General features: G+C 45.5%; 1 long non-coding RNA gene across 1 annotated transcript in view; it reads right to left on the reverse strand.

The window, feature by feature from the left end:
• Positions 1-3646: 3646 nt before the first annotated feature.
• The window catches only part of LOC114067054, a 49303-nt gene continuing 30124 nt past the window's right edge, over positions 3647-22825 (reverse strand). Inside the window, exon 3 of the long non-coding RNA XR_003573306.1 lies at positions 3647-3757. This is a non-coding gene — a long non-coding RNA (uncharacterized LOC114067054). The remainder of the gene's footprint in view (positions 3758-22825) is intronic.

Here is a 22825-nt window from a genome sequence, read left to right on the forward strand (position 1 = left end):
CTTTTAAACAGCACTTTACTAGCAGGGTCAGCAAGCACATAGACTGAAAAATAAATAGCATATTTTATAAAGAGGATTTTCTCCCCCAGGGAGTACATTTGCATTGAAAACTGCAGATGGAATAGACAAGAATTAGCCAAAGCATTTCAGGAAGGGGTGATCTCTGTCAATAGCTGGGTCTCCTGGCAAAATCAGGCATTTGCATCTCCTAGATAGCAGAGGCTGAAGGGGGAGAAGGCTGGTTTTAATTGTCTTTGCTGCAGATGCGTGACATGACAGAATGTTGTCCCAACACACCAACTTGTCAGGAGGTTACACAGATCACATCAGACAGTGCTCTGTGCTTGGTGAGCATTTCTGTAGCCATGTGGCATTCCCTCTCTGTGTAAGCAGTTCCTATTCCATGATTGATCTGTCTGATTAGGGAAATGGAGGGAAAACCGCAACCAGTTTTGCAATTTTTCCAAATGACAACTGAAGTGCCACTGACAGCACTAGGCCAGTTTACCTTCCATGTCCACCTTCACCAGAAGCTCTTTGCTGCTGGTGTGCGAGCTTCTCCGGGGAAGCCTCTGTAAGTGGGGACTTAGAGAAATGGGATTTGGCCAGTGGTCATTAAATGGTTCTTTAAATAGAGGGTTATGGAAGATGGCACTTCCACTGGTGTAGGCAAACTGTTCAAGCATGAGCACTTCACAAAGCTGTGAAAACTATGTGAACTCCCCTTTCAAAACTCTCCTTCCAATACACTTATGGTGAAAAAAATCTCATGAGAATAAATACATTATGGCCTATCTACCTTCTCTGCAAAGGCACTTTTTGTTTATCACTGTAATATACTCATTCCGTGTATTTCCTGAAGATGTTTGTGAGTCCCAGTGTCTCGAGGACAAGCACCACAGTAGTATTTATGTACCTGTGGAACTGACCACAGAAAAAATGTTCCAGTTATAGGATTCACAACCTCACACGAACCAGGTTTTGCACTCAGCTTAAAAGAAATGAATCTCAAGGGCTTGTCATCACCTCTACAGTTCCCAGGGAGATCACGAGAAATCTTTTTAACTGTATCAGTGGACATTAGGCCTTTACCTTTCTTGACTGCCCATCCTAATTTCTCAGCCTTGTTTTACTGAATACTCATTATAAAAAATTACTTGCATCCACATGTAGTATGTGCAGTTGAACAGCAAATGGAACTCCAGAAAAAGGCAAAAGCTATAGCAATGTAAGATAGTAAAGCATTTGGAGTGGCTCCTGGCAGGGAGGCACTCAGAGGTTAAACTGGACTGCAGTGAAAGAAATCACTGCTGAAGGGTTCATTTATTTACATTCCCATTAGAGGAGCCTACAAAGTCATACATCATCAGAAACAAACCATTTTAGTGCGTCCCCTGACTGAACATCCATCAGTGGATGTGATCTATGCCAGCGAGTCTTAGGAGTGACAAGATATTATTATTGTAGTGCCAGAGGAGGAGGGGGCAGGGGAAGGAACAAAAAGGAGCGCTGATCCTTGCCTTAACAACGAGCCCCTATTCCCTTGCACTGCACCTGAGCTCCAAGGCTTCAATCCCAACATTTTTCCACTGGCCACAACAGCTAAGCTGTGGTTGCCTCACACCTGGGGGGGCACCAGTTCTCCACGGGGTGCTTCCCTGTTTCCTTCAAAGGAGCCGCTCCTCTCGTGGCATCTCTGGCTACTGTATCACCTCTGCTAAATAAATGACATCATCTCGCTTCTCAGCGCACGAGGCTTTACTCCTTCCCACTGTTTGCAGTCACTGTTTATTTTTTTAAGCACCTAACCCTCTATTAATCCTCCAGACAGCACAAAGGATCCATTTGCCAGAGACAGCGATTAGAGCTGTAAGCACTCAGCCTTCCTGGGAAACACCTGTTCCATGTTCAAATATCCAGAGGAAAAAAACACAGCAAGAAGGACAAACTGCTGGTGGGAATGGATAGAAATGGGAGAAAACCCCTGGTGTGATGAGAGCTACCAACCTTTGGACAGTGGTCCTCTTGCCTTCCTCAATCTGTAGTGCAGAAAACACACAGAGCCATCTACAATACCAAACTCACCTGCCTGTGACACTTGGTGGGCTCCTTGTACTCCTCCTCTTCAGCTCCCAGCGGAGTCCAGAAATGTGCAAACTACTTAACTGAAATTTTTTTGCAGGTATTTCCTTTATTATTTTTTTCTTTGCCCAAAATTTATATTAAAAAAGGCTGACAGCATCTTAAAATTGGAAATATTTCAACCAGCTCCATTTCTGAAACATCATCAGCACCAAAACTGTCCCAGGTTTTGCATTTTGTTCTTCAAAAACCACCAAACATCTGTCCCAATTTTTAAAAATGAGCATTTTTAGAGAGCATAAACATGGATTTGAGCTTTGTAATTCTTTTAGTCACTTATATAAATGTAATAGCAGCCTTTGTGTACACAGACACATAAAGAAAGGGTCAGTAACTAGAAGGCTGTTGAATTTAGCTCCTTTGAATGCAAAGGTAAGTGACAATAAACAAACAAAAATACCAAGTGGCATAGCCTGGCTCTGAGGCGTTCTCTGTTTTCATGAAAGGAGCAAAAATTATGTAGTAAACAGATTGCATGAGCACCACAGACAGTGACTAAAGCTGGAAGAAGGCCAGGCTACATTAATAGCTGCCATTTGATCTCGTGCGAGATCCCTGAACACCCAATGCCTGATGAAGTCAGTGGAAAGGCTCCTCTGGATTCCAAGAGGTGCTGTATTGAGCCCAACACAGCTGGTTCAAGGAACAGAGCCGATGCTACGGTGATTCAGTTCCTCACCACGCTGGAAAGCAGGCTGTGGTAACACACCCCGTAACCATAATTCAGGACTGATCAGCTTTTCACCTTTCCAGGGGAATCTGTTCTCTTGAGTACTTCTAAGCCTCTGAAATTAATGGGATTATTCAAGGAGTAATGTACCACAGAACTTGAATATTTATGGTAAGTCTACCACAGCGATTTCCAATGTACTGTGATCCAGGAATTCTGAATAAAACATCAAGAACAAAAAGACAGATCTCCAACTGATATAAATCAGCTGCTTCCCTTTCAAAGCTATGGAGCCGCAACAATTTGCAACTGACAAAACCACAGCTTACCATTTGCAAAATTAAAATGATTTTTTGCAGTATTTACAGCCAAGAACAGACCCTTGCTTTTATTTTCTTACTGTAAAATAATAGCTCCTTTATTGTAAAATAATAGGTCATTTCTGTGCCACAAATTTTTACGTATCACAAGTTACTAAGTTTTTACTCATCACAAAACTTAGGAATTGTAAGAAACTATTTAGACTCCATTTGGTTTCTTTTAAGTTGCGCTGCTTATACATTAGTTACTTCTTTAAGAAGCCCCCAAAGGAATTAATGCATGTATTAGGTAAGAAAATGTATACACAGAAATAATATAAAACAAACCTTTTCTTCTCTTTTCTAAGCTCCTTTTGGAATGGATGCTGTTAACACCACATAGAAACAAATGCATATGTGTGTGTGTGCGTGTGTAATGTATATGTAGATCCATAGCTTTATTTATCTCCATGTATGGTTATAGTAACAATCATCCTTTCATGGGGCTCATCAGTCGTAGGTTTTACTCACCTGATGGGCAATTTGCCATTGGGGCCGTCCCGTCTGTCAGCACATCTTATCTGCTATCGTGCCTTTCTTCAGATCCATACTCACAGGTAAGGAAAGCTTGGCTATCTGTCTCCTCCTAAACACAATAAAATTAAAGCTGTAATTAGCAGCCTGCCCTGGACACCAGGTTACATTCCACACCACATGGAGAGCCCAGGCAGGAGTGAAAGATCCACTGGGACAATACAGGAGCCCAAAGAAGAAAGCCGTGATGTGGGCAAACCTGGAACCAGACTGCAAACAAATGAGAGCTGAACTCATCCTTCCTTCAGCTATTATAGACAGGAGCTTGTGCTTCAATGGCTCTGATATTCCCACAAGACACTCTGGGTGGAACAAAGTGGGTTTCAAGAAAATTAATTCACAAGCAGGTATTTTCCTATTAAGGCCTGTTACGGTAAAAATGGCAAATAAAAATAGAACAAAACAAAGTTATTATTACCATTTTGAAAAAGGAGATTTCAATAACTTAAAAAAAAATAATTGCAGGAATTCATTAAAAGGATTCCAGATACTGTTAGCTCTGTGCATATGCTGCACGCGGGTGAGCCCTGTGGTGGGGCCGCTGCAGCCGGTTGGAACCTTCTGGAACCACTCATGCACGGCAGGGGCAGCCCCAGCCTCCCCTCACAGCCCCAGGCAGCCCCCACCTCTCCTCACAGCCCTCAGGGAGCCCCCTCCTCTCCTGACAGCCCTCAGCGAACCCCCTCCTCACCTCACAGCCCTCAGGGATCCCCTTCTTCCCCTCACAGCCCTCAGGGAACCCCCTCCTACCTCGCAGCCCCGGGCAGCCCCCCTCCCCTCACCTCACAGCCCTCAGGGAGCCTCCTCTTCTTCTCTTCACAGCCCTAAGGGAGCTCCAACCTCTCATCACGGCACTCAGGGAGTCCCCTTTTCTCCTCATAGCCTTCAGGGAGCCCCCTCTTCTCACAGCCCTCAGGGAGCACCCTCTTCTCCTCACAACTTCAGGGATCCCCCTCTTCTCCTCACAGCCCCGGGCAGCCCCCTCCTCACCTCACAGCCCTCAGGGAGCCTCCTCTTCTTCTCTTCACAGCCCTCAGGGAGCTCCAACCTCTCATATCGGCACTCAGAGATCCCCCTTCTTCTCCTCACAGCCCTCAGGGTGCCCCCTCCTCTCCTCACAGCACTCAGGGAGCCCCCTCTTCTCCTCACACTTCAGGGATCCCCCGTCTTCTCCTCTCAGCCCTCAGGGCAGCCCCAGCCTCCCCACAAAGCCCTTAGGGAGTCCCCTCTCCTCAGAGCTTCAGGGATCCCCCTAGTCTCCTCACAGCCCTCAGAGAGCCCCCTCTTCTCCTCACAGCTCTCAGGGAACCCCTTCTTCTCCTCGTGGCCCTCAGGGAGCCCCCTCTGCTCCTCTCAGCCCTCAGGGCAGCCCCAGCCTCCCCTCAGAGCCCTCAGAGAGTCCCTTCTTCTCCTCAGAGCCCTCAGGGAGCCCCCTCCTCTCCTCACAGCCTAGGGCAGCCTTCTCCTCTCCTCACAGGGAGACCTAAGCCCAGGTACCCACAGCCAGACAGGGAACAGCAGTGCTGCAGTTCCAAAATAACAAGAAATCAGCCACGAATGGGTCCTAAAGGTTTGCTCAGGAGCCGAGCTGACAGCGGTGGCTGAACCCATCCCACATTAGCAGTGACAATCTGCAGCTTGTTGTGCACACTTTCCTCACAGACCTCTGCTGAGCGCTCTGAGGTGACTCCTGACACCCAGCAGCCCAGGACACACAACAATCTTACATTTCTAGCAGAAGTTTGGGTTCAGTGATGCCCCATCCCAGCCAACAGGGATTATCCATCTCAATTAACTGAACTCAAGCAAGCAGCTATGTCAAATGGATTAGCAACATGCACATAATTCCATCGCATGTATTCTTGGAGTATCTGCGCTCCTCCTGACAGATCTGTCATTAACGCAAACGTACTTTAGCCCTGCTTATAACTGAAACCTCGCTCCTGGCCAGCCACTTGGCTGGGAGAGCCAGGAGAACTACTTTTTCCATGTTCACAAACATCTCTGCCAGTCCCCGGTGTCACCACCTGATTAGATCTCTGGCACCCGAGGGCTCTGCTTTGGCATGGAGGGGAGCGTTGCCTCACTGAGCCTGCCTAAAACGTGGACCTGAGGTTGAAGGCAGAAGAGCAGCACATGTTCCACATACCAAACTCACTTTTCTGCAGATCAGCTGGCTTTCCCCTTAGTAAAAGGGAATAATTAACTAATGAGATCAATCAAGAACACAGGGTACCTGAAGCTACTGTTCCTTCCAAATCTCACCTACGAATCTGAACAGTAAAAGTGAAATAAAAAAACAGGCACCAGCCTCTGGTTCCACCAAACCCTCCTTGAGCTGACAGAGCTGCTGAGCCACACAGAGAACGTGTGAACACGACACAAGTTCACACCTTGGCCAAACCAGGGCAGACACGTGGGAGGCAAAACTTCCCATCTCAGTGTCCTTTTTAATGCTTTTCTCTGAAATAGCACCCATATTTTAATGTAAGTAAGATAATGTATTCTTCCCCATGCTCAGCCTCAGAAACTGCTGAAACGTTTCTGCCAGTCATTTCCAAGGGAATCCAGCCTGCAGCCGCCCTCAGCGTGGATGATTTCAGCACGCATAATAAAGGTTTAACAACATCAGAGGCTGCCACAATGGAAATTGTTGGGCTTCGCTGGTTTCACTTATAATAATGAAACTTGGTTGAAAGCTAGCAGTAGTTTGATGTAGTAGTTTTACATAATACAGACCTTTTTTTTTTTTTTTATGAAACTAAATTGTTTTGCAGCTGAATGTTTTAACTTCCCAAGTTAATCTTGACTCATATGTTTTATTCTCACCGTATCACTGTATTTCATTGTTTCAACTTATACATACATTACACGAAAACAAATGTTAATATATACCATGTGTGCATACTGCTATACCCTAGTGAGTATTACACTGCTATACTGTACCATATGATAATAGAAAATCACCGCTATCCAACGTCATATTTTCAAATTTCAGAAACAAAATGTTTTGACGCTTCCAAAGTAAAACTTCTCAGAATATTCCCTTCACAGCAAGTGCCCAACTCACTCCGACCTCAGTGAGTGCCTGATTCCCTGATGGGGTGTGCAAACTCATTTTGAAACTTCTAGTTTTATTTCAGTAAAGTTCCAGTTCCCAACCAATCCTACCAACAACATCTAAACAATCACTCTAAGACCTCAAAGTGCTTGAGCAAACAGGTCAGCATCTGTGAAAATGGGGCATCTGTTCCTTGAGAAAAAAAATGGGGTTTCTTCCTCTGACATTCAAAACTGTGAGGTTTTTCTTTGTTTTTCTTTAATACTGAACGACTTTGGCCAGGAAAAAAAATATTTATTAGCAATGCTACCATTGGGTAGTGTGTATCTGTGTTTTGGTTATTGATGTGGATGTTTTGCAGAGCTTAAGTTATTGAAGCTTTGCAACCTGTGTAAATTGTTCATATATAAAAGCAGAGCAATCATAACAATAAAGCTGGAAAGATTTTCATGTGTTATTGTTAAACATCAGCAGATCTCTCCCCTACATCCATGGCCTTCCCAAGGTTCTTGTCACTGACTCTATCCTAATCTCCATCAGCTAAGAAATAAGTATTCATAAAACACAAACCACGACCACAAAACAGACCCAAAGCTTGTTATGAGATTGCAGAGTTCAGCTGAAAATCAAACATCCCCAGAGGAATGGCCAGACACCTGGTTTTGGGAAGCACGTCTGGGAGTCATATTGGCATGGAAGGAGACTGAGGCCATCACTGGAGCTGACTGAGAGCGCCTTGGGACAGAAACTGCCCCGGCTTTGTCTTGTCCTTCACTTCCAACAAGTTCCTAGTTCTTTTCCACACTGATTACTTTCATATTTTACAGACATCTCCCTTATGTAAATATAGGCTGGATGTTCTGTGCCGTTTATTTATAGCAGGTTATTCCCTATGCAGATCCACGCAGTGTCTGCTGGTAACATCCACTGCTTCTGCCAACAATCCATGAACCAAACAACTATCTGCATATTCTCCTTCGGGCTACTGACAAGGTCCTCCAGTGCTTATTCTTCTACTATTGCCACACAGCCTTGAGATTTTAAAAAATAATAATAATAATAATCTGAGAGAAAATAAAAGCCATATGGGATAATTCTGCTGCTGGCATGGATCATCCAAAATCCACTGCAGTTCAGTGGGCCTGATTTTGACATCTTGTAAATGGTCACAGTGCCAGTGAAACCAAAGCTCTTCTCCATGTTCCAACCTAACAACACTCTACTTCCCTGCTCAAACTTCTTTTTTAATCTCATATCAAGAACTTGAGTTCATCCAGCCCAACAAATAGAGGGGGAGACCTACAGCTTTCCTGGACACTTGTGTCAGAGGGCTTCTGCTTTCCAGGTAAACAGCTCAGTCCTCAAATCTCCTTTTCATCACTTCCTAAATGACTGCTTCACATCTCCTTGTTTGTCTTTAAGGCTCTCCACAGACAGACCTGTCGTCCACTTCTGATGTAAAACAGTTTATATTACAGACTCCCCGTGTATTGGGGTGGTAGACAGTGTCTTAACTTGTCAGCTGAACTGCAGCTTCAAAAAGCTTAATAAACCCAACTGAACAACAGCCTGGAAAAGGAAATAAAAGATTTAACAGGCTGGTGTTTCTACCCCCTTCTGCTTTCTAAGAAAGACAAAATAAAAACCAAACAAGCAGTGTCCAAACTGGAGCACACGCACAGCCCTCCCCATTAACTCGGTGTTTGTCTGTGTTACCTACGAACCAACATGGTTTCAATTTAGCTTCTTATTAATCTCGTGCATTTCTTTCAACTGCTATTTTAAAAATAGAAACTTCATGTTGAACATTTTAATGGCATTAAGTTTCAAAGGCAACAAGCTGCTGTACTGATTTTTTTTTCCCCAAAAAAACTTTATTGCCAGATGTAAGTATGTGTGATTATTGATATTCTTTGTTTTCCCACAGGTTTCCTTTTTCCTTATTAAACAACATATCTGTATTTAAGCAGCTCCATGAAAGTTTGGTGAGGTCCATGAGAAACCACCAGTCACCAGCACGCAAATCCATCTCATCTAACTTCAGGCACTCTACTGAAATGCTTAAATTAGTGAGTTCACCTACCCTGAATTCCCCTTACACTCAGTAGAAACAACTACCAGACTGTAGGTACTTACATCCCATCTAAATTTCTGAATTGCTTTCTGCAAATAACTTATTTTTTCTTCACTGATTACCAAGGGCTCCCAGGCCCACAGAACAATTAGGTCTCCAATTTAAACAATTAACTAAGAATCTAATGCAAACTGGGATGAATCCAGACTCTGGGTCCTCAGCAGAAAATGTCAGGAGCACATTTTTGGTTTAGCCTGTGTATATAATTTTAAATAAAGCTAATGACTGTTCTGCAGTTGCAGTGGACAGCCTCGTCTCAAAGACTGTTTCAAGGGTCCTTGGGTAAGATCAAAAGCCAAACAGTCAACAGAAATACAGCTAAAATTTTGGTAGGTTTTGGTGCACATGAGGTTTGTGTTCAGCTCTGCTCAGCCTTCTCTCTCCCTCACAGAGACAACCTCAGGGAACCACAGCCACAGAAGGCACTGATACCACAAAGAACGGGATCAACTTCTTCATTAACAGAGACATATCTGTTCTAGAAAAATGGGAAATGTGGGAGCGTAAAACCACCCACCAGTTTCACAGTCTGGGGAGATGGCAGAGGATAGTCCTGACCCTGGGGAACTAAGGGAAACCTCCCCACACAGCTGTTGGTTAACTGGGTGATCAGCAATCACGCCGATTATAACATTTTATTAGCAGTTCAGGAGATTCCTTCCCATCCCCATTTGATAGTTCCCATCTCTTCAACGAGGCTGCAGCCACACAAGCAGCAGATTCAGCATCCAGCACAGCTTCTCCCACCGCCAGGAGCTCTGCTCCAAGGTTCTGGCCCTTCCTCCATCACCTCCAATAACTCATTCCCACCACCCTGCCAGGCGTTTCCGTTCCTTCCCTCGTGCTAAATGCCAAATCAGCTGTTTGTGTAGCTGTGCTCTGAGGGAGCAGAAATTTCCAGTGGGGAGATGGGAGCAATAACCTTGGTCTCTATCAGTGTTTTCAAGCAGTTGCCAGGAGTCCTTACAAGGTAAAATAAACAGCTCTAATCTCCAACTGTCCAGCTTCCCTAACACACGGCTGGGACAGGTAAAGGGACGTGAAGAGACAGAACTGTTCTTTCTAGTGTACAGGAAAAATGCACTTAATGGGACTGATCCAAAGCCTGCTGGAAATCAGTGAGTGGACTCCCACCGACTTCAGGGAGCTTTGGATCTTCTCTACAAAGCCAGGCAGCTGCAAAAGCCGCTGGAGTCAAAGGAAAATATGCTCTGAAGGAATGGTGGCCTTGTGGTTGAGGTACTGGCGTGGTTTCAAGGGACTTGGACTCAGTCTTCACCTCCACCATTCCTGACCCTGTGCAAATCATTTCTCCGCACATCAGCTTCCCCTTTGTAAGTCCAGGAATGTAACCTAGGGATGCGATCCAGGGATGTCTGAAACAGGAGACAAATGCATGGAGGCAGCAGCACCATCTCAGCATCTCAATTCCTCTTCCTCTACACCCCTGTGGGTCTCCAATAAGGTTTGTTACCCCCCAAACAGGGTACCAAAGTGAATGTCAAACCACACACTGAGCTCCAAGTTCCCATGTCCATATCCACTGCAATACCAAGAGGCTTTAGTTTAAGAAGGTTTACAGGAGCTGTAAACCAGCAGCACAGCCAGAGCTGCATGACCCCGACCCAGCCGAGCAGAGGAGCATTTCTCTGACTCTGGACTGTGTGAACAGACCCATAAAAGCGAAGATAGCACGAACAGAACGGCTCTCCTGGACTGGAGGCTTGGGAGAGGTGTTTTTGTGGAGTTTCAATTATTTACACACTTGCTCAGAATATCCTCCCACCAACAGCTGGGGCTTCTGGCAGCCAAATGCAAACCATCTATTGTAATATTGTTCTTCTGTTGTAGGAAACAAACTCTTCCAGGCAGAAGAAATTCTTTAAAAAATAACCCGAGCAAAGGCACAAATTAAGCCCCAGAAATTAAATACTGAAATAATTTTTACAGCATAGAAAGATCAAACTGCAAACAAGCTGCAAAAGCCATTACTAATTTAACATTCCATTATTCCTTCCTTTTTTTTTTTTTTTTTTTTTCCTTTCCAAAGTGTGATTCTTTTCTTCAAGCCAAGCACACTTTGCTGGGACCAAACCTTCACATTAGATTTCCTGTGCTGTGGGCTTGATGAGATAAAGCAGTTTCTTAGGACCAACAAATCACTACATTAAAGAAGCCCGTTCGTAAATATTCTCAACAGCAATTAATGTCCCAGTGTAAGGAACTCATTTTGTCCCACATTCCTCACTCAGGCAAGACCTCCCCTCTAACACCAGGACTGCAGGAGAGGGTCCTAATTTTGAAGGAGAGAGAGGAGTCACTTGTAGCTCTCACCATTCCCTCCACATGGGATGTTTTGGCTCTTCCAGGCAGGAAAAAGCAGCCAAAGGTTGAGACTGAGCCAGTGCACTGACTGCTGGGCTTTTAGTCAGCCCCTGCACCTCTCAGGGCTGGTCCTCACCAAACCCCAGAGCTGGGCTGGTCCCTGTCGAACAAAGATCTAAAGCAGAAACTCAAGGTGCATTACACAAGGTCACTCTGGACTTTCCTCTGCAGATACTAAACCAATATATCCCATCAAGATGCAGTATAATTCTCTTGTGTTTTGACAGGAATACACGGGCACCATTTTGAGATTGTTACAACAAAAGACGATATTCTTTAAAAAAAAAAAAAAACCAAAACAGCCTTAGTCCTGCTCTTGTTGAAATGAGCATTTTCATCTCGTTTGAGCAATATTACAATGCACTAAAAACACAATGTGCTAGAAGAGAGAATGAACAAAGCATTGGGATGCAGCAATTCACTTCAAGCCAGTGTCAACTTACCAATTAAATCACTTCTCAATACTTTATGGAGCTCTAACCTTATAAACAAATCAACAAATAAAGGTGCAGCTCTTCAAGGCATTTCCATCTTTGAGAAGTCCCTCCCTTTTTGTAGGGAAAATCCTCTCCTTGCCATTGAGAAGAAAGAGCTAAATTAATGTGAGTATATGAAGTGATTATAAAAAGCCCACTGAACTGGAGTAACAATAATGCCTCAGTCTCGAAAACACAGAAAGCAAATGCAATTTTACATTAAAGATCTGAAAACAAACTCAAGGCTAATATTTTCAGGGGAAAAAAAAACTTTGATCTCTTTTTCTTTCCGGGGGGGAGCCAATATCAACATGAGTGATTTTGTACGATATTCAGGAGTCTTTATGTGGCTTAATAATGTTAAAGTTATTCCACTGCTTTTTCAAACTTTTCTGGAATCAGCTCCTTGGTGAAACAGGGCCCTATTGAAGACTCTTGAATTTGCATAGCATGTGCAAGACATTTAGATTTATATTCCATGTTAGGCTCGTGCGTTTAGAGTTTACTGGGGCATATGCAATTCATTGGCTGTATTGTTATCTTCACAATGAACAAGCACCCTCACTTCATCTGCAAGAAATACGGCCCTAAATGTAGAAAATTAAATTTCCATGAGAAAACGTGTTCCATGAAAATTTCCATCGGTAAAGGCTCGGCTCAAACGAACTAAGGCCGAAATACTTTGATTTGAGCCTACCTGGGGACCACGTGGCCTATGGAGCAAAAGCCATAATATCATTAGGGAATTATTGCTTCGAAAGCACTGCTGTAATGACAACTATTCCCATCACAGTTCTCTCTCTTAAAAGCCTTTGGGTGTGTCCTGTGATGAATTTGCCCACACAGACTGACAGAATCCGCCTTGAAGACTTTACAGACTCCAGAGGTAAAGGAAACAATTATCTTGACAACACTGCTCTCTGGTTCCCGCAGAAATATTGATGCTGGACACAGAAAGTCACCTAAAGAAATATGTAATCACAGGTTTTGGTTGGATATTTGTGCAACACCACAGAGCACGTCTGTGTGGCACCACCAGAGTGTGTTTGGGGAGTAACACTAATATTGGTGTGGATTTCCAGTGTCCATAATAAGTAGGAATTGGGGGTCAGGGCAAGGGGACAGGAGAGCTGGCTGTGATGGCAGATGATGGAAGGCAGAGGGAACATCGCTGCTGTCACCGTGGAGGTCAAAGGGATGCTTGGCAGGAAGGGGATCCAGGAGAGCTGAGAACAACTTTGGCTTGAGCAAAGCAGCATCTACACTGATTAGAGTGGATTAATTTGGGCAAAAAGGAGAAGAAGGTGAGCCACTAGAAAGCTCACCTTCCACCAAGGGGAGCCGTGGGGACAAATAAATCCAACAAAAAAATGTTATGGAAGTGATTTTATGGTGCAGAGCCCGTGATAGCAGAAGGCTGGATCTGTGTCTCAGCAGGTCTCATCTACTTCTTCTGTTCCCAGTTTCCTTCCCAAATCCCTGACCCTGTGCCACTACACTGAATGAAGGATTTGCCAGCAGGATCAGCCCAACTACAGCAGAACACATGTGCTTTCTGCAGGGCAGGAGAAAGGAATTCATGGATCATAAAGCACTGACTATGTGCTTTTCATTTTCATTTCTTTCATTAAGAACTTAATATCTGTTTTCTTACTGTTTCATTAAACTATAAAACTTTCCTTGGGGCCATTGGCCTTTTCTTCTCCAAAAGGTGGCTAATTTGTCTGTGGAGCTGGTGGTCCAGAGGAGAATCAAATGCATCCCCTCAGAAGACATGGGAGATGTGCATTGCAGCACCCTTTGAAACTGCTGCTGTCTTTCCTGAGGAGTTGTATCCACCAAATCAGGTTAGAAAACTGGATCAGAATGGACAAACAGGAATATATATTATTATGGTGGGATATAGACCATCTGGATTTAAAGCAAAGGCAAAGCATCTGTTCTGAACTTTGGATCCAAGTGAAACTGTGCTTGCTCAGATGGAGCACTCAGAGATTTTAATTCCATAATCATTTCAGATGTGCAGTTCCCAGTGAGAAATCAAACAGCAGCTCTGCCTTCAAACCTACAATCTCTTATCAGTCTAAACAACAGTATCAAAGACCACGGGGGGCTGCCTGCTCCTTTATTTACTGCAAACCACTGCAGATCCATTATCTGTGTGTCAGTCCCCTGAGTCATGCTGAGCAGTTCTCCTGCAAATACAAGAGTTGGTGATTTTTTTCCAGCTACACAAAATAAACCCACAGGGAGGATGTGGGAGCAGAAAGGCCTGTTCTGACAGTATTGAGGGGGCTGTCATGTATTTGTTGATTCTTTACTATAAAACAGCTCCCTGAAGTCAGCTCTTAGATGCACCTCAGATGGAGACCAATAAAAAGTTTGTGGTTTTGGTTTTTTTTAATCTTAAGGAATAATGCTAATAATTACCTGTCCCTTTAGGAAAGGTTGAGAGAATTGGGATAGTTCAGCCTGGAAAGGAGAAGGCTTTGGGCTGAACTAAGTGTGGCCTTCCAGCACCTGAAGAGACCTGACAACAAAGATAGAGAAGGAGTATTTACAAGAGCATGGAGCAACAGGAAAATGGCTTCACACTGACAGAGAGTAGGTTTGGGTTAGATATTAGAAAAACATTCTTTGTGAGGGTGCTGAGGCCCTGGCACAGCTTGCCCAGAGAAGCTGTGGCTGCCCCAGCCCTGGAAGTGTTCAAAGCCAGGTTGGATGGAGCTCTGAGCAACCTGTTCTAGTGGAAGGTATCCCTGCCCATGGCAGGGGGTTGGAATGAGATGATCTGTAGGGTTCCTTCCATCCCAAACCATTTTGTGATTCTGTGAGAAACTGTAGCAAAATCCTGTCCCTATAGAATCAGTAATAATTTTCCACCCCATTAATTTGAGTTGGGATTCCTCCTCTGGAAAGCAACAAATCCAAAGTAAACTTAGTGCTAATGAGAAGTAAATAAGGAAATGCTGCAGGGCAACCTGAACTGCTGATGAACTGGAAGGCATTACCATAAAGGGCAGGGGGTGGGGTGGGTGTTTCACTCCTGTAGTCCCAAGAGCAGCTTTTCTTGGAACCCTTAGAGCAGGAACACATCAGATGTCGGGATTCTCACTGAAGACAACCTGACCTGATTTCAGATGTGCACAACACGAGCCTTAGCACCCCGTGCAGCACGAGGCACTGCTGAGAAAACTCTGGGAGATTCAGGACAGATGATAACTGTTACCATTAGGTTATATCTATACAAGTAAATGAAGTGTGCCTGGGAACATTCCTGGGCTGGAACATTCCAGCTGGCACACACCGGCCTGAGTCCCCGCCAGTAAACACCCTCAGCCTTCAAAACAGGCAGGCTGCATGCAAACAGCCCACTGGGACAGTCCCAGGAACATCCCTGCTGCCAAACCCCAGCACTACCTGGGGCAGCACTGGTTGGCACCTGCCAAAAGCTCCCCAGGACTGTTCTGACAGTTCACTGGTCCCAGAACATTCCTGCACACTGTTTAATCCGTTAGAGGAGACACAGCAAGCGAGCTCCTGCCCCCTCCGTGCCCAGGAGAAGCATTTCTCTGGTGCAGAACAGCCTTTCTCACTGATCCACCCCTTCTCCCATCCCAAACCATCTCCCCTCCCGTTCCCACATGCAAAGAGAGCATGGGAAGGGCTGGCAAAGCCAGGGGAATGGTCCGACTTGAACCGCCGGTGGCTCATCTGCTCTCTGGTTCACGGAGGGCAAACTCACATCACGAGTAAGGAATGGTTATGCAGAAGGATAAGAGCATGCAATGTTTCCAAACCTGTCCACACAAAAGTGTACAGGGGTACCTCGTGATTTTTTAGCCTACCTCCTGCTCTTGGAGCTACAGATGGGCCCATCCATCATCAGTTCGTCACAAGACTAAGAAATGGTCCACGAAGCCCTCGGGGCTCTGCCTGCTGACAGAACACCATTATCTTGATGCTCATAGTCAGTGATACTCAGATCATTTTGACTGAAAACATATACTGATTAATAAAAGGAAAAATAATCCATTCCTTTCCCTGATTCACAAGAAAAGACAGTAATATTGGCTTCTACAGAAGAGGGCAAGCACTTGGGTGAGAATCTTACACAAACGTGTGTTTATACAAAACCCTCATCAGTCCAAACTGTATTTTCTGTTAAGAAGATCATTTACTTTCTAATAACCCCTAATTAGATCACAAGCACAAGTCTAGTGAGAATAAATGTGCATTGACAAGCATACTGAGCGCTGGGAATTCAAAAGACTCCTACTTACAGCTGGGATCTGTTGCTACACGTTGCACGTGTAGGTTAAGAACAGGAGCAGTGCCTGACCTTCCCCTGGTTTGCTGCAATACTTGGAGGGTTATTGGATTCACTACCGGGAAGCTTTTGGATATGGGAGAGCAACCCAAGCTGACATGTGCCAGTGATTCACAAATGAAAATTATATAGATCAGAGTTGTTCTTGGTGCCTTGAATTTAAAGGAGCCCTCTCCCCCGATGGAAAATTCATGCTGGGGATTCCCGTCCACCCACAGTCAGAGTCGGCCAGTTTGTGTTGCAAAGTTCCCCAGGGTGCTACACAGAGGTCTGGGAAAATCCCTGGGGTAAAGACAGAATAATCTGAGCTACTGCACCCCAGAGATGGCTCTGCCACAGACCTGAGGTGTGGGAGCTGGGCATTCCCCTTCTGTGAAAGGCTGGCTGAAATGACCCTGTCCTGAGCCAGGGCAGCAGGTCCAGGTCACAGGTGCATTCCCTAAAGCCTTGCTGCCCTCCTGACATGAACCTGCCAGCCCTAAATGATGACCTGGGGTCGAGGCAGTGGTTTGATGTGTCTCCCCAAGGAAAAACCCTTGGCAACAGCAGAGATCCACTTCACCCTGCAGGGATGTACCTGTTCCTATCACCAGGGTCAGGTGCTACCGCTGTGGTTTGGTAACCTGAGAACCATCAGTGTGTGCTGGTGTGAAATACCACATGTGGTGCAAGAGAGGGGAGGGGTGAATCCAGTGGTTCTGAGTCAGTCAGGTCTGTATCTCAATTCAGCAAGCAGAACTCGGAGGCTCTTCCTGCTTTTTTCCTTCTTGCTTCCTGATTTTGTGAAGATTTCTCACATTTTATGAGAGGCAACATTGCTTTGGAGTACACCTGAAAACGGGCCATGTTTTAAAAAGAACCCTAGGCTTTAGGGATCAGTGCAGCCCAAGAGCCATCCTCAAGGCCAGCCTAAGCCTACATTGACATCAGCAGATACTGTGGAGTGATACAAGAGGATCCAGAAAAATAAACAGTGTTGAGATCCGCCGTACTCACGATGGAAAGCCTGTCAGCAGTCAGTGTTGTGTGCATATGTCATGGCTCACCCAAAAGCAGCCCAGGACCGCTCTGTGGTGTGAGCTGGTGTGTGGCAGTAGAAAGATTCACTTTGAAAGTTCAGTCATGACCCAAACTGAAGCACAGGTGGAAGTTCCCTCTTGGCACCTGCAGGGAAGGCCCCTGGCAGAGCGTGTGGACAAGCTCCCTCTGTCCACCCAGGTAGGCTGAACAGATGTACCTGCAGAGCACCAGCATGGCCAAGGAGCAGAGGGAAATTCCTGGAGTCTGGAACTGTAACTCAGCCACAGCCCTGCAGATGAAGCAATCCACTCCCTGGTGGTTGCACAGAAGGGAGGGGGGGCCGAGGGCCTCCCACAGAGCCCTGGTGGGATCCAGGTGAGCTGCCATTCCCATCAGTCTGGATGACTGGCATGCCGGGAACTGCCATGGAGACCCAACTGTGTGACAATCACTGAGGTACCACAGGCCAGCAAGGGGGGTGTGGGGCTCAGACAGAGGCTGGCAGAGCAGCAAAAGCAGCATGACCCTTAACAGGCAGACTGGCACATAAAATTAAGCCAAGAAAACAGATTACAGGCAAAATTGAACATAGCAAGCTGGAAATGGTGGCAATTACCAAGTGGGTCAGACCCCACTGTCTCAGGACAATAATGTCCATCAGAGGACCAAGGACAGTAATATCTTCAATTATCACCAGAACCTCCAGACTCCTAAATCATGACAATGCTTTTAAAACACTTTATCTGCAGTAAATGCCAGCCCAGCTGCAAAGGACTCCTACCCTGAGGGAAAACAGAGCTTGACACAGCAGAACAGCCCCCTAGGTTTTGATAGTGTTGCACCTTGTTTCCAAATCTGCCCAGACTTGGATACTTTGGGGTTAAAATATTCCCAGGACACAACACGGGGTTAAACTTCGAGCCTTGCATTTCCTCTGCTACCTCTGCAGTTCCTTTCACAGTGGTCCCACTGACTTCTCCTGCACTACCCAGGGGGGTCACTCAGTCATCATCAACAGGGGCTGATGGCTGACACTCCTGAGGGAGGCCAGGGCTCAGAGGTAGGTCTGTGTAACCATCTCTTTGAACTTTTAAGTCGTTCACACAAGAAAGCAAGCCTGACAAAAGCTGCGGAGCCTTCTGAACAGCTCTTCAGACAGAGAACTGAAAGACAGACTTCCCTTCCTGTGTCATTACACACACACACACCCCTGCCCCAGAATCAGAGTTTAAATCAAGTTCTTTGACGCACATCAGAAACCTTCAGTGTAGAATTTCTGAGACACCAAAATCCTTAAAGACAGACCTAACACAGACAGCCACCGTCAAATGGTTTAATTGCTTTCATCAATCGAAAGTATCTTTTGATTCGAGAACAAATGCTTAGCAAGAACTTGGTGAGAATAGACATAACCTTAGGGCTGAAAAGCAGAGCAACATGTATAATTTTTCCCTCCACAGATAAACAGACCTGCTTTTTAAGTAGCTCCTGAGAAGGACATCTAAGCATTGCTCCCGTGAATAAAGCAGACAGTTCACATGACGACCAGTTCCTGCCTGCACGCATAAACCTCACGCCAGCAAACCTAATTGAAAATAATCTGTGATCTACACTGAGCATTCTTCAGGAAAAGGGCTTTTATCCCATCTCTTCCCATCTCTCCTCCTCCCCTCCAACCTCAGATGAATCACACACTGAGTCACCGCAGCACGGCTGCATTTGATGATGATTTACAGGGCAGTGTCTGCCTCGCTCGGTGCGCAGCCTTTGGAGGCAGGAGGAGGTATTTTGGACAGGGAAGAACAGGCTGTCAGCACCCAATAAATTATTAGTAACAGCCACTTCCTGAGGTAAAGACCGATATAAGATGAGCCCTCTAAGTGGACAGGTGCACAGAGGTGTCTCACAGCTACAGCCTGCCCGACACGTAATCCAAATTCTTAGGAACTGCGTTCAAACGTGGCACTGAGAAGAGGAAGGTTTTTACTGATGGCTGTTCATAAAGCAGTGGAGGAGCTCTGAGCACTGCAGGGCCCAGGCAGGGATGGACCCCTGGACACACAGATCAGTGTCTCTGCTTTCCTGGAGGCAACCACACGACACAGGCCTCTTAAGACAAATCTCCTGCCCTCATTTGACAGAATGCTGCAATATTATGATCGGTGAGGCTTCCAAATCTGCAAACTCAACAGAAAGTTGCATGCAAGAGACATTGATGTAAGTTTTTATCATCTCTTCTCAGTCATCAGCATTCCCCAGCCTATTGTTTCCCTGCTTCCAACTTCCTTCTTTTCAGTTTTCTCCATCTCCAACAAGTCTGTGAGCAGTAGCATGTTCAGACTTCGTTGTAGGCTCACACACTGATACTGGTACATACTGATCTGTAACAGTCATGTTTAAATTGGTCCTGCACCATAGGAAAGGCGTAGGAAACTGTCCCCAGACAGCACCAGATAAGGATTTTTTAGCTGTACCTGTCCAAAAAGAAGGGCAGTTACTCTGGTTTGGCTGTTCACACCAACAGAGTGAGGCAATGACAGGAGATGGAATCCTCAGGGCTCAGAAGGAGCTTCAGCCCAGCTCCATGACAGCTGTGTGTAAGTGCACGGTGCTGCAAGGATTTCTTTGCAATATACTGAATAAGGAAGATTAAGAGGAGAAGGAAAACAGCGGGTCTGTCTGCCCTCCCTCATCACAGCTTTCCTGTGCCCAAGCTATTGTTTGAGTCACGCAGAAGCAGCACACCCAGGTGCTGCCAGGCACAGGAGAGGGCTGGTTGTTCACCTCCAGCACAGGGGGGCAGGTCATTCCCGCTGCATCCCGGCTGGCCTCAGGACCATCACACCAGAGAGGAATTTGGCTCACTCGTGGAGCCTCCGCGCCGTGGGGTGTTTGTGCCGAGCACCACCAGAGGGCTCAGCACGGTACAACACACCAAGCAAAGGTCCTGACTGAAAACCCCACACCCAGAAACGGAGATTCGGTGGCAAACCCTCTGGTTATGTCTTTACAAATTATAGTTCTATTCAAAATATGCTCCGTTTTCAAGAGGAATTACTTGTTTCGTGGCAGAATCACGTGGGCAAAATGATTCTCTGTTGCTACGTAGGTCAAAGCAGATTATCAAAATGCATTAAACTATTTGTGAAATAATAGCAAAAATACATGGAACAGGCTTCTAAGGAATGCACTTAACATCAGGAAACAGTGACTGTGAGCTGGTAACTCTTAAAAGTTACTGACAAAATTACACTCTGTTTACTCTATATGGGCGACTTACATGGACTAAGCTCTTCCTCCCTGGAGTTAAACATCGAACCACCACTTATCTGGACTAAATGTCTCCAACTCCACCTATCCCACTGCATCTATGGTTTCTGAGAAATCTTTCTTATGAGGGAATTTTTCATCCTGACTTCTGAGTGCTGTGTGATGTCTCTGACACCAGCAAGACAAAAGTTGCCCCCTGGGGGGTCTTGTCAAAAAGCTCATGTCAGACAAAATGCTTGTAAGCTTTGATTGAAATACTTCCTCTCTCCCAGCGCCAGTTAATGGTTCAGGATGATTTTTTTTAAAGTGAATATTCCCCTACCTTGGAACAGATATTGTGTCAAGTAGGATTTATAGGTGATTTAACTCGCTCATGCCTTCAAAGCAGCTTCAGCAAGCACTGAACGCTGTCACAAAGAGCAGGGAATGTTCAGTGGCTGAACCAGGGTTAAAGAGAACATCTCTGATCACCACAGTGATGAAAAGTGGTCAAGAATGGAAATCATTGTAACTACTTGTCCCAAGCTATTGTCTTTCACATTGGAACTGCCAGAACATGCAGGATTTAAGGATGGCAATGACAGCTTACTATCCTGAGTCATCACCTGCCGCTTGGAGAGAGGGAGCCTTTGAATCAAAGCTTTGAAATCATTTGCTTTACAAAAGCATTTCCATGAAAGGACAGTGGGGGAGTGGAGGAATTGTCCACTGCACAGGAGAAAGGCTAAAATAATCCCCCTGAATTCCAGGCTTGGCCGTGCCAAGCACTGCTTTGTGACAGCAGGTAAATCGCCTCACTCCTGTTTCCCTTTGTTTTCCTTTCCCACTCTGCATCTGCCTTGTGTATTGGGAAAGAGAGATTTATGAGTGTCTTAGGGATTTAGTGGTGCAAGCACTTCTCCTCTCCAACCTTCAAATGAAGACGAAAACCCCACCCTTTGGCTCCAAGGCTGTTGTTGCAGAGACTTGTGCAGCACCTGGGACCTCAGAGGGGACTGCAGGGAGATCATCACAGCAATGATTGTAAAGTCCCTCTAACCCCCAGTTCTGTCTCTGGGCACTGGCAGGTACCTGAGCAGTGACAAATCCAGGGCACACACACAGTGATGTCTATCCAGGATCCTCTCCCAGCTGTGCATCCATGATTTGTGAATTTTGTGAGCCGCTGGTGATGCCTTTGCATTAAACACTCTGCATGGATTTTTATTCTTGATTTTTCCTGTCTCTTGAGGCAATTAATGTGACTTCTTCTTAAGAAAGTACTGAAATATAATCTACTGAGGCAATAGAATGTGGTACAACCCAAGGGCCAGAACAACAGGTGACATTTTCTGATCTCTGAGTGTTCAAGGTGATGTTTCAACACCTTTGCACGAAACACGAGTCACAGAATCTGCTGAAGGCTGAAGGCACTGAACTCCTTCAGAAAGCACCCAGGAATTCACAGGCATCACAGCCCACCAGTGTCACCTGTTTGTAATCACTGCAACAATCCCGTTCCCAGTATGATTTCTCTGAAGCCAGGACAGAGTTTGCCTCAGCTGAGTAAAAAGGGAAACAAAATTCCTCTCCTCTCCTGACGTGATGCATTTATTCACATGGATTTTTAGTCAGACACTCTCTCCTCAAACAGTGAAAGCACAAAGAGCTGTAAGAGGCAGCTCACCTGGGAGTCCCTCTTTTTACACTCTCACCTTTCATGCATTGCACAGGCACACAATGAGAGATCATCTCCTGTGGCCACAGCAGGTAACAGTATCCACAGATGTGACAGCCCCTTTCTCCTGAACTTTAATAGGGTTTGGGCAGGATTAACATTTCCTACGTCACGCAGCAAGGTTATGACAGAAAAAGAATTTAAATTTTAAACACAAATATAAACCCCCTAACTCATCCAACCTATGGCTGCAAACACTAATCCTGCTGGAGCAACATCCACAGCAGATTCCAAAGGGGCAGATCATGCAGTGCCAGGCCTGGTTTTGTACCCACCCTGTGCCACTGTCCCTTTGCCATGCTTCTGTCCCTGGTGAACCAATGTGCTTCCAGGAGCAGATTGCTCTCTCTAAAAGATATACATATATATATATATATATATATACATGGCAGCACCAACAAGTTGTTGGTGGTCCAAGCCGTGCTCAGCAAGACTCTGGATTTACCTCTCCGGCATTCCTGGGGCATGAAGACAACGTTCTCTCAGCGTTCATCCTCCTAATCATAAGCCAAGATGAAATGTTAAGCCCTGAAGTAATAAATTTCATCCAAACTGAGAGGCATCCAATCTAACTTACTCTGCATTTACCACAAGAGTCATCTGGAGATAAAGGCCAGAGTTCTCATCACCAGAGAGAGATGAGGAAATGGCTCCTTTGTGGAGACTCTGAAAGGCACGATCCTCTGAAAAGCAAGAGGACCACGACCACAGACTTGTCTACGCGGGG

Source organism: Empidonax traillii, unplaced genomic scaffold, assembly GCF_003031625.1.
Source record: "Empidonax traillii isolate 1590-97213 ecotype Southwest subspecies unplaced genomic scaffold, ASM303162v1 scaffold854:size264813, whole genome shotgun sequence".
Classification (NCBI taxonomy): domain Eukaryota; kingdom Metazoa; phylum Chordata; class Aves; order Passeriformes; family Tyrannidae; genus Empidonax; species Empidonax traillii.